This window comes from Bufo gargarizans, chromosome 1 (genome assembly GCF_014858855.1).
Source record: "Bufo gargarizans isolate SCDJY-AF-19 chromosome 1, ASM1485885v1, whole genome shotgun sequence".
NCBI classification, from domain to species: domain Eukaryota; kingdom Metazoa; phylum Chordata; class Amphibia; order Anura; family Bufonidae; genus Bufo; species Bufo gargarizans.
Genome location: NC_058080.1, coordinates 469004583 through 469018073, shown reverse-complemented (window position 1 = coordinate 469018073; position 13491 = coordinate 469004583).

Genomic DNA, 13491 nt, shown 5'->3' with positions numbered 1-13491 from the left:
GGAGCCTCACCAGCAGTTAGGGAAGGGAAAAATTACGTACGGGCCAGTGCTTTTTGCCTACCCTAACCACTGGTGAGGCTCCCAGCGCATGCGCAGTGTCAGCCGGTGTCCAGCTGAGAACATCCATCCGATCACCGCGCCTGCGCACTGGCCCATAATTTTTCCCTACCCTAACCGCTGGCGAGGCTCCCGGCGCATGCGCTCTCTGCTGTCAAATTTCCCTAACCCGTCATTGTGCGCCTGCGTGACACTGCAGGCTCCCAGCGCATGCGCACTCTGCTGTGAAATTTCCCTAACCCGTCGTTTTGCGCCTGCGAGGCGCTGCACACCTCCTCACGTCATGTCCAGTGTGACCGGAAGTGACGAGGGTAGGGAAATCTCACGAAGTAGGGAAGTATAACGTTACACTGGTTTCTCTTCTGTCTTCATCTTTGCTGTGCACAGGAAAATGACCTGTGGTGACGTCACTACGCTCATCACATGATCTATCACCATGGTAAAAGATCATGTGATGGACCATGTGATGAGCGCAGTGACGTCATCAAAGGTCCTATTCCTCAAAGAAGAAGACAGAAGAGAAGCCGGGCAGCGCGAACAAGTGGATTAAGGTGAATTAAATTATTTATTTATTTATTTTTAACCCCTCCAGCCCTATTTTACTAAGCATTCTGTATTAAATAATGCTATTATTTTCCCTTATATCCATGTTATAAGGGAAAATAATACAATCTACACAACACCTAACCCAAACCCAAACTTCTGTGAAGAAGTCCGGGTTTGGGTTTGGGTACCAAACATGCCGATTTTTCTCATGCGCGTGCAAAATGCTTTACAATGTTTTGCACTCGCACGGAAAATCGTGCATGTTCCCGCAACGCACCCGCATCTTTTTCCGCAATGCACCCACATCTTTTTCCGCAACGCCTGTGTGAAACCAGCCTTAGACTTAAAACACACACATGGTTTGAGGTCCAGTTTTTAATGCAAAGTCAGAAGTAGGTCCTTTGAACCTGCTCTTGGCTTTAAAAAAAACTGCACAAAGGACCGCTTTGACAACTGCACATGTGATTCCAGCCTTATCAAACTGGAGTCATTTGAACCAAACTTATTTTAAAAAATGCACACCTCTTAATGAATTCAGTCTGATGGTGAGTAATTTAAATAGACAGGTATAATATTTTCCTACTATTACACATAATAAATGTAACATTAACTACAGCTCCTTTGGAGAACATGGCGACTTGTCTTCTGGTTCACTCAATGTCATATGCTGATAGATTCTTCTGGAAATATGAAATACTTGCCAGATTGCTAGATTGTTCTCACAGCTAGAAGAAACAAGGATGACAATAGCATTATATTAAAATGTAGGTTTACCCTTAGGCTGGGTTCACACAGGCGAGATTTCCGCGCGGGTGCAATGCGTGAGGTGAACGCATTGCACCCGCACTGAATCCGGACCCATTCACTTCTATGGGGCTGTGCACATGAGCGGTAATTTTCACGCATCACTTGTGCGTTGCGTGAAAATCGCAGCATGCTCTATATTGTGCGTTTTTCAAGCAACGCAGGCCCCATAGAAGTAAATGTTGGTGCGTGAAAATCGCAAGCAAGTGCGGATGCGGTGCGATTTTCACGCATGGTTGCTAAGATGAAAGTCTATTCACTGTATTATTTTCCCTTATAACATGGTTATAAGGGAAAATAATAGCATTCTTTAATACAGAATGCTTAGAAGAAGGTCAATTGAGGGTTAAAAAAAAAAATTAACTCACCTCCTCCAATTGATCGCTTAGCTGCCGGTCTCCTGTTCTTTCTTCAGGACCTGTCAAAAGACCTGTGGAGACGTCACTGAGCTCATCACATGGTCCATCACCATGGTGATGGATCATGTGATGTATTATGTGATGAACACAGTGATGTCACCACAGGTCCTTTGACAGGTCCTGAAGAAAGAACAGAAGCCTGGCAGCTTCACGATCAATTGGAGGAGGTGAGTTCATTTTTTATTTTATTTTTTTACCCTCAATTGACCTTCTACTAAGCATTCTGTATTAAAGAATGCTATTATTTTCCCTTAAAACCATGTTATAAGGGAAAATAATACAGTGAATAGACTTTCATCCTAGCAACCATGCATTAAAATCGCACCGCATCCGCACTTGCTTGCGGATGCTTGCGATTTTCACGCAGCCCCATTCACTTCTATGGGGCCTGCGTTTCGTGAAAAAAACAGAGCATGCTGCGATTTTTACGCAACGCACAAGTGATGCGTGAAAATCACCGCTCATGTGCACAGCCCCATAGAAATGAATGGGTCCGGATTCAGTGCGGGTGCAATGCGTTCACCTCACTCATTGCTCCGCGTGGAAAATTCCCCCGTGTGAAAGCGGCCTTAGGCCTCATGCACACGACAGTATTTTTTCACTGTCCGCAAAACGGGGTTCCGTTGGTCCGTGATCCGTGACCGTTTTTTCGTCCGTGGGTCTTCCTTGTTTTTTGGAGGATCCACGGACATGAAAAATGAAAAAAAAATCTAAGTCAAGTTTGCCATTGAAATGATAGGAAAAAACGGACACGGATCACGGACACGGATCACGGACACGGATGACAATCTTGTGTGCATCCGTGATTTTCACGGACCCATTGACTTGAATGGGTCCGTGAACCGTTGGCCGTGAAAAAAATAGGACAGGTCATATTTTTTTCACAGCCAGGAAAAACGGATCACGGATGCGGCTGCCAAACGGTGCAGTTTCCGATTTTTCCACGGACCCATTGAAAGTCAATGGGTCCGCAAAAAAAAACGGAAAACGGCACAACGGCCACGGATGCACACAACGGTCGTGTGCATGAGGCCTTAGGGTGCTCTAAGGCTGAGTTGACACCAGTTATTTGGTCAGTTATTTCCATTGGTTATTGTGAGCCAAAACCCTGCACCTAGTTTTGGCTCCCTATAACTGATGGGAATAACTGACCAAATAATTGAAGTGTGAACTCAGCCTTACATGCCCCGGTTGTGTCGGTTTTGTGTGTTTTTTTTTTTTTGCCATCATGCTTAGATTGCAAAACTATGGCAAAAACACATTGGATGCTTCCTAAAGTGGTGGTAGTCTGTAAAAGATCTGTCCACGCTGTACTCACGTCCGTGTCCATGGTCAGTACTCCACTCCAGTTTCATTTCTCTAAAATGCAACCAATTCTTTAAAAGTGTCCAAACGAAAATTTCAAGGGCATTTGACACAAGATCAAAAGCGAGGTTTACTTTCTTGAGAGAGCTAAGGTGTTTGAGTTCTTGGTCTCTGACCTACTTAAATATCTTCTCTGAACTTGTATTAGGATGTTGAGGGCATAGTGACCTCAGCTTTAAAGGGTCATAGCAAAATATATTGAAGTGGCTAAAGGAAACCTGATTCTAAATACATTTTAGATCCTTTGGGTCCTCAGGTTGCTTTGGATTTGCTGCTCAGAATATTTAAAAATGATACAGAAAAAAGACAAAAAAATATAAGGCCTCTTTCACACGAGCGAGACGTATTAGGTCCGGATGCGTTCAGTGAAACTCGCACCATTTTGCAAACAAGTTCAGTCCGTTTTGTCTGTTAAGTTGTTCCGTTTTTTCTGCGTGGGTGCAATGCGTTTTGATGCGTTTTTCACTCGCGTGATAAAAAACTGAAGGTCACGCTCGTAAGGAAAGAGGCCTAAAGGGAAACATTTCCTAATGCTCCCATCCTTCATCACCGCAGATTGTTGGTTTAAAGAAACTACAGTACAAGGCAATAACGTGAGGGCTAAAAATATATCTTCTGAATTCTTTTTTTAACTCTGGTTGATTCTAAATTTGGACTAGTGTTACTATTCTGCTCCAGTGGAGAAAATAAATAGATTAAAGAGAGTCAGGGTCTTTGTAGGCTAACAGAGTCACGGCGCTGACAGCTCTGGGAGCTCAAACATCTGTGTCCTTTATGTACAACGTGCTGATTCCTTTCAAATGGGTTCATGTTTTTATGTTTTTAGAAAGAAGAAAAATGCTGGTGAAGGTTATTCTGCAAGTTGGCAGTTCTTCACAAATCTCTCCCACATGAGAAGCAAAATATCCTTGTGGTTGAGTTGGAGTTTCTTTTTTCTTTTTTTTGCTTTATTTTGTTTAGATACTTGAAAGTGTTTGTTCCTTTTATGTCTAGATCTTTTTTTTGCTGTCCACCATGCAGGTGTTTTGGAGACGTGCACAGAAGAAGAGTTAGTGCTTTCATGTGTCCTCCAGTTACCGATGAAAGGGGAATAAGGAATCTCCTCTGGACAGCAACCTCACTAAATAAATAAATAAGGGAAAAAGTTCAAAAGATGGAGCACAAGACATTAAAGTAAGCGGTACTCAGTCCAGTTGTCTACCTCAGAAGATTTGTCTGCAGTTTTTCCTCTATAAACCTGTGTTACATGAAGCCAATCTGCAAGTGCAGAATTTCAAGATAGAAGGAGTTGGCACAACAGCTCATCCCAGTGTTGTTGTAAGGTGTGCCCAAGGCATATGTTGTGTTTGCATTGTGCCATTTCTGTGTAATGCACCGTTTGCACAGCATGCCCAACCTGTGGCCCTCCAGCTGTTGCAAAACAAATACTTCCATCCTGCTCAGACAGCCTACAGCTATCAGGGTATGCTGGGAGACGGAGTTTTGCAACAGCTGGAGGGCTGCAGGTCGAGCACACCTGTTCTAACACTTATGCTACACTGTACTGTGCCTTTAAATTACTGGTGAGGATGATGATTGTATAACACTGTTAGGCCTCTTTCACATGACAGGCTATTTTTTGCATTCCGTATACGGACCGTATTCATTCCAATGGTTCCGCAAAAAAAACTGAATGTACTCCATATGCATTCCGCTTCCGTATTTCCGTTTTTCCGTTCCGTTTAACCTCTTCAGGACACATGACGTACCGGTACGTCATGATGCCCTGGTACTTAAGGACACATGACGTACCGGTACGTCATGTGTTGTTCCGATCACTGCCGCCCGGCTGGCAGTGATCGGAACAAGGTGCCTGCACAAATCATTGAGCAGGCACCTAGGCTAAATGCGCGGGGGGGTCCCGTGACCCCCCCATGTCGGCGATCGCAACAAACCGCAGTTCAATTCAGACCTGCGGTTTGATGCGCTTTTTGCCGTTTCTGATCCCCGTGGTCCCTGACCGCGGGGATCAGAAACTTTACAATGCCCAGAATATATATGTTCTCCCTCCCCCTGCACCCCTGAATGATATTTAGTGGGCGGGTGGTGCAGGGGGAGGGTTGCGGGCAGTGCGAGCGGTGCGGGAGGCGGGCGGTGCGGCAGGCGGGATCGCGATCCCCCGCCCGCCTCCCCTTGAATAATCGTTGGTTTCTAGTGGGTATACCAGGGTGCCAGCACGTTGCTGGCACCCTGGTATAAACGGCTGACATCGTTGATGCGTACGGACCGCTGTATGGAAAAGGTTAACAGCGCAGGGAGCTCCCTCCCTCTCCGATCGGGGGGCTGCTGTGCCTTTGCAGCCCCCCGATGGGAGAGGGAGAGAGCCCCCAGACAGCCCCCCGACACCCCAGTCCTCACCCTTCCCCGTCTGCGAAGTTGTGGCAGACGGGGAAGGTTCCCATGGCAACAGGACGCCTGCTCAGGCGTCCTGCTGTCCATGGTGCTGAACAGATCTGTGCTGAAAGCATAGATCTGTTCAGTGTAAGTAAAATACAGTGCAGTACCCTATATAGAGTACAGTACTGTATTATACAGACATCAAACCCACTGGATCTTCAAGAACCAAGTTGGTCTGGGTAAAAAAAAAAGTTAAAAAAAGTAAAAAAAAAAGTTAAAATCAAAAAACACATTTATCACTGATTAAAAATGAAAAAAATAAAATTCCCTACACATGTTTGGTATCGCCGCGTCCGTAACGACCTGATCTATAAAACGGTCATGTTACTTTACCCGAACGGTGAACGCCATAAAAATAAAAAATTTAAAACTATGATGAAATAGAAATTTTGCCCACCTTACTTCCCAAAAAAAGGTAATAAAAGTGATCAAAAAAGTCGCATGTACGCCAAAATTGTAACAATCAAACCGTCATCTCATCCCGCAAAAAATGAGACCCTACTTAAGATAATCGCCCAAAAACTGAAAAAACTATGGCTCTTAGACTATGAAAACACTAAAACATCATTTTTTTTCTTTCAAAAATGAAATCATTGTGTAAAACTTACATAAATTAAAAAAAGTATACATATTAGGTATTGCCGCGTCCGTATGGACCGGCTCTATAAAAATATCACATGACCTAACCCCTCAGGTGACCACCGTAAAAAAATAAAAATAAAAACGGTGTAAAAAAAGCAATTTTTTGTCATCTTACATCACAAAAAGTGCAATAGCAAGCGATCAAAAAATCATATGCACCCCAAAATAGTGCCAATCAAACCGTCATCTCATCCCGCAAAAAATGAGACCCTACTCAAGATAATCGCCCAAAAACTAAAACAAATATGGCTCTTAGACTATGGAGACACTAAAACTTTTTTTGTTTTAAAAATGAAATCATTGTGTAAAACTTACATAAATAAAAAAAATTGTATACATATTATGTATCGCCGCGTCCGTGACAACCTGCTCTATAAAATTACCACATGATCTAACCTGTCAGATGAATGTTGTAAATAACAAAAAAAAAAAAACTGTGCCAAAAAGGTATTTCTTGTTACCTTGCCGCACAAAAAGTGTAATATAGAGCAACCAAAAATCATATGTACCCTAAACTAGTACCAACAAAACTGCCACCCTATCCCGTAGTTTCTAAAATGGGGTCACTTTTTTGGAGTTTCTACTCTAGGGGTGCATCAGGGGTGCTTCAAATGGGACATGGTGTCAAAAAAAACAGTCCAGCAAAATCCAGCCTTCCAAAAACCGTATGGCATTCCTTTCCTTCTGCGCCCTGCCGTGTGACCGTACAGCAGTTTACGACCACATATGGGGTGTTTCTGTAAACTACAGAATTAGGGCCATGAATAATGAGATTTGTTTGGCTGTTAACCCTTTCTTTGTAACTGGAAAAAAAATATTAAAATGGAAAATCTGCCAAAAAAGTGAAATTTTGAAATTGTATCTCTATTTTCCATTAAATCTTGTGCAACACCTAAAGGGTTAAAAATGTATGTAAAATCTGTTTTGAATACCTTGAGGGGTGTAGTTTCTTAGATGGGGTCACTTTTATGGCGTTTCTACTCTAGGGGTGCATCAGGGGGCTTCAAATGGGACATGGTGTCAAAAAAACAGTCCAGCAAAATCTGGCTTCCAAAAACCAAACGGCGCACCTTTCACTCTACGCCCCGCTGTGTGGCCATACAGTAGTTTACGGCCACATATGGGGTGTTTCTGTAAACGGCAGAGTCAGGGCAATAAAGATACAGTCTTGTTTGGCTGTTAACCCTTGCTTTGTTAGTGGAAAAAATGGGTTCAAATGGAAAATAAGGCAAAAAAATGAAATTTTCAAATTTCATCCCCATTTGCCAATAACTCTTGTGCAACACCTAAAGGGTTAACGACGTATGTAAAATCAGTTTTGAATACCTTGAGGGGTGTAGTTTCTTAGATGGGGTCACTTTTAGGGAGTTTCTACTCTAGGGGTGCATCAGGGGGCTTCAAATGGGACATGGTGTAAATAAACCAGTCCATAAAAATCAGCCTTCCAAAAACCAAACGGCGCACCTTTCACTCTACGCCCCGCTGTGTGGCCGTACAGTAGTTTACGGCCACATATTGGGTGTTTCTGTAAACGGAAGAGTCAGGGCAATAAAGATACAGTCTTGTTTGGCTGTTAACCCTTGCTTTGTTAGTGGAAGAAATGGGTTAAAATGGAAAATTAGACAAAAAAATGAAATTCTCAAATTTCATCCCCATTTGCCAATAACTCTTGTGCAACACCTAAAGGGTTAACGACGTATGTAAAATCAGTTTTGAATACCTTGAGGGGTGTAGTTTCTTAGATGGGGTCATTTTTGGGAGGTTTCTATTATCTAAGCCTCACAATATGACTTCAAACCTGAACTGGTCCATAAAAAGTGGGATTTTGAAGATTTCTGAAAATTTTCAAAATTTGCTTCTAAACTTCTAAGCCTTGTAACATCCCCAAAAAATAAAATATCATTACCAAAATGCTACAAACATGAAGTATACATATGGGGAATGTAAAATCATCACAATTTTTGGGGGTATTACTATGTATTACAGAAGTAGAGAAACTGAAACTTTGAAATTTGCTAATTTTTGAAATTTTTGGGTAAATTAGGTATTATTTTGTGCAAAAAAAATAATTTTTTTGACTTCATTTTACCAGTGTCATGAAGTACAATATGTGACTGAAAAAACGATCTCAGAACGGCCTGGATAAGTCAAAGCGTTTTAAAGTTATCAGCACTTAAAGTGACACTGGTCAGATTTGCAAAAAATGGCCTGGTCCTAAGGTGTAAAAAGGCTGTGTCCCTAAGGGGTTAAAGAAACAAAAAACTGAAAAACTGATCCAGAAAAAAAACGCCCCGCAAAACACTGAAAAAGCGTGTTGCACTCTTCCTATGGTGGGGGAGGAGTGTATGCATGTTGGCCAGCTTTGGAAGTTAGTAGAGGAGTTGCCAGAAGATATTGACACTGTTAGGCAAGGACAGAGACTTTTTGAGAGAGGGACAGAGAGGAACCTGGTCAGACTAAGGCCGAATGCACACAGCCGTGAGCTGTCCGTGGTATCCCAGCCTGGCATCCTGCTGAGAGCAGGAGCGCACGGCGTCATTGGTTGCTATGACGCCGTGCGCTTCATGCCGCCGCTGCATTACAGTAATACACTGGTATGATCTCTAGGTAATTGGATTCTGACAAGGGCATCACTGGTTATTAATCATTCTGTACCTCTGTACCTGATACATCGCATGACCAAATAAAGGAACCTACGACTTCATCAATTTTGAGTGCCGGATTTCCTTCCTTTCAACCCACTGGCATGATCTATACCAGTGTATTACTGTAGTGCAGCGGCGGCATAGCAACCAATGACGCCGTGCGCTCCTGCTCTCAGCAGGATGTCAGGCCGAGATACCACGGACCGCTCACGGTTGTGTGCATTCGCCCTTAGGCGTAGAGCATTTTCAGAGCAATCCTCTGGTTGCTAAACATGGCAGAAGCGGCTGTTGATAAAGGGATGACAGGAATATATGCAAATTGGTGACTGACTAATGAGTCATTATCTAAGTGAGGCTGTAACCTGCTGCAGGTGAACCCTGCAGCGCAACCAAGGCCCAATAACATCTATCATCATGGTGTCCAAATTTGCCATTTCACTATGAATCAGGTATTTCCATTGAGTATTATTAGACATGTATTCAATGGGGCTCATATATCACCGTAAAAATTGTATTCAGTAATGTTTTTGAAGTAATCTTTGATACGTTTCAAGGTTACCTGAACGTTCATGCGGACCGCATTATATCTTTTCAGAGTGCTCTGTACCTTCCTCTTGCCACTCCACTTGTGAAGCAGGCAGAGCATGTATATATACTTTCTGTGGATCCATACTCCGCATGCTACGGAAGATACCGCTCACTCTGAGAAGCGCCCGTGCCCTTCCATGCTTTGTGTGAAGGTTTAGGTAACCTTTAAAATGTATTATGACTCTTTCTAGATGTTCCTTTCAGGTATGACTTTTCATATACTTTACTTTTGTAAGAAAAAAGCATCTCATCAATCAGGGATACAACAGGTGACATACAGCACAAGCTCCAGTAATTTCGCATTGCTTCCCAGACACACACGGGGTCATTTATCATTAACAAAATATTTTAAGTTAGTTTTCCTGGAGTCTGTGTTGGTGAACTTTGCCCCAAATTCAGCACCTGCCGCATGGTGTTTGTTAAATTTGGTGCATCTTTAAACCTAACACTTTTGTTTAGAAATTATACTTTATTGTGACTTTAAAAAAAGTGATAAATCTGTTGTGAAGTTTATTGACATAACCAAGCAGGCCCACTTTACTGCCCATTTTTAAAAATTGAGCGAGTGTAAAATTGCAAACCTCAAAAAGTCACAAAGCCCTTAATTTGCATTTATTAATTTTTTTAAGCCAGAACTCTGGAGTGAAGGCATGATAAATTACCCCTAGAGACTATTCTCAAACTGTGGGAGATCCACTGGTATTAACTTTTCATATAAGTGAACAGTGATGGCCAGTTCGCAGTGTTCGCCGATGAAGGCTGTTCTCGGAACTGCCTGCTCCCGGTGACCGCATGTGTTTCAGAGCGGCTCGTGGTGCAGGCACAGGTAAGGACTTACCTCTGCATCGCCGGGCTTGGGAATAAAGATGGCAGATCACATGTGTTCGTCGGCAAAACACTGCGAACTGGCCATCACTGTAAGTGAATCTGGCACATGGCAAGACAACACTAACTTTATGGGGGCATGCCTGCTTCCCACCCTGTCAAATATTTTAACGGGCACACCTGCTCGACTGCCCACCTCCTCAAACCAACTGGGACCTCACCTGCACACAGCAGGGCCACCTGACCAGTTTTCATGACTATATCATGCCGATAAGGACTTGTTCACATGACCGTTGCCCCTCCGTGCCCGTGCTGTGGACCGCAAATTGCGGTCCGCAATGCACGGGCACTGGCCGTGGGGCTGCCGCATGCGGTCCGCGAATGGGGTCCGTGATGCATCGGTTCCACAAAAGAGCAAGTTCTATCTTTTTGCGGTGCGGAGGCACGGAACTGAGCCCACGAAAGCACTCTTCATTCATACATTCCTGGGGTCCATCCAACATTACCTTTTTGAGACTAAGACTATGGGGTAAATTTTGATGGTCTGTGCCTCAGGGCTCGTTCACACAAACATGTGATGCCCGTTTCCGTATTGCGGACCGCATTATATCTCTGGATTGGTACCAGCTAGAAATATGGGCTTTGTATTGTCTGAAAGCTGACATACCAGAATGACATAAATCTGTTCAGTACAGGGGAAGATACCAATTATAGAAATCGGGATGCTGTGAATGAAGCTGAAAGTAAAAGCAGATATTACCCTAGCTTATTACTGACTCTATTTCTAACAGTGATTTCTCCTCTGGTCTTGTATGAAAGCCTTGACTGTCAGCTTTCAAACAAGACCAGTTGCATATTTCTAACTGCTACCATTGAGAAGATATCACCATCTATGCAGCCCTCCCTCCTCCACTTTCTGCCTCAGCCCAGCTCCAGGCTGTCAGGGCTGAGCTCCTCCGTCTCTTGTTCTAATACTGAGAAGACGGACTGCACATGGCAACGCTGTGAGATGAGAGCTGCTGAATAGGAAGGTAGCATGCATTTGTGGGAGTTATTAGCAGCTAAAACTGAAAATGATCAAATTTTTAATCACAAAAGCACTTATACAGCAGGGTGTACTATACCATTAGGGAATAAAAAATAAAACGGCAGTTACACTCTAAATGAGACAGGTGTGAAGTCCTGCGGGAATGTTTGGGAACGGCGTTCCTGCACTTTTTTTTATAGCAGGAACGCCGTTCCCTTTCAGGGCAACCCGTCTTTAAAGCCGGTCACCGGGCAAAAGGGCCAGGAAGCGGTGAAGGATTTGTAATCACCGCTTCCTGGTCCTTGGCTGTCGGCTGTGCAGGGCTGCGCACAGGCATGAGGCGCTCTGTGACGTCACGCTGTGCGCAGCCTGCACAGTACAGCTGACAGCAGGATCATCGCGTAGGAGGAGAGGAGAGGAGCGGTGTCGGCGTCCAGGAGTAGGAGGTGGTAAGTGTTTTTTTTTTATTTTACGAAGTGGCTGATGGAGAGGCACTGACTGGGGGCCCTGGGGGCTGATGGAGAGGCACTGACTGGGGGGCCTGATGGAAAGGCACTGACTGGGGGGCCTGGGGGCTGATGGAGAGGCACTGACTGGGGGCCCTGGGTGCTGATGGAGAGGCACTGACTGGGGGGCCTGGGGACTGATGGAGAGGCACTGACTGGGGGGGCCTGGGGGCTGATGGAGAGGCACTGACTGGGGGGCCTGGGGGCTGATGGAGAGGCACTGACTGGGGGACCTGGGGGCTGATAGAGAGGCACTGACTGGGCAGCCTGGGGGCTGATAGAGAGGCACTGACTGGGGAAACTGGGGGCTGATGGAGAGGCACTGAGGGGGCCGCTGGTGAGAGGCACTGGGGGCTGATGGAGAGGCACTGGGGGCTGGTGAGAGGCACTGGGGGCTGATGGAGAGGCACTGGGGGCTGATGGAGAGGCACTGGGGGCTGATGGAGAGGCACTGGGGGCTGGTGGAGAGGCACTGGGGGTTGGTGGAGAGGCACTGGGGTCTATTGGAGAGGCACTGGGGACTGGTAAAAGGCACTTGGGCTGATGGAAATGCACTGGGGGTGTGGTAAGAGGCACTGGGGGCTGGTAAGAGGCACTTGGGGCTGATGGAGAGGCTACTGGGGGCTGATGGAGAGGCTACTGGGGGCTGCTATAAGGCTACTGGGGGCTGCTATTAGGCTACTGGGGGCTGCTATAAGGCTACGAGGGGCTGCTATGAGGCTACAAGGGGCTACTATGAGGCTACGAGGGGCTGCTATGAAGCATGGGGCTCTTATCTGAGGTCTAATTGGGGTTCATTCATATTGGGGTCTGAGCTGAGGTGTGATCTGAGGTCTTATTGGGGTCTTATTAACATTGGGGATCTTATTGGGGCTGTTAGCTGAGGTCTGATTAACATTGGGGGTCTGATTGGTGGTCTGACCTGAGGTGTAATGAAAAATATATTTTTTCCAGAGCAGCTTGGAGAAATTAGGCCTCACCATCTCCCACACTCCTTCTGCCCGGCCAAGCCAGTCAGCACTCCTGAGGCCAAGCATTTTCAGCCCCCCTGAGGCCAAGCCTGCCAGCACCCCCGAGGCCAAGCCTGCCAGCACCCCCGAGGCCAAGCCTGCCAGCACCCCCGAGGCCAAGCCTGCCAGCACCCATGAGGCCAAGCCTGCCAGCACTCCTGAGGCCAAGCCAGTCAGCACCCCTGAGGCCAAGCCAGTCAGCACCCCTGAAGCCAAGCCAGCAGCACCCTGAGGCCAAGCCAGCAGCACCCCTGAGGCCAAGCCTGTCAGCACCCCTGAGGCCAAGCCAGCCAGCACCCCTGAGGCCAAGCCAGCCAGCACCCCTAAGTCTTCAGAACTGTAAGTAAATTATATATAAGGGGAGCTTATAATATGAAAGAGATGAATTACGCCTGAACAGACATATAGCGCAAATTCCAGTTTTTGTTAACGTTTTATGTTGCATTGAATTTTCTGCTAAATATCCTTTTTTTGGGGGGGGGGGGGGGGGGGGGTCGGGGTGGCAGTGGATCTTGGGTGAGTTCCCACACTTTTTTTCCCCAGGACTCTAATGTAATCATTAAATGTAGACAGCACCTGAACTATGGTATAGTTTGCATCAAACTGTCTTTTTTGTTCCCA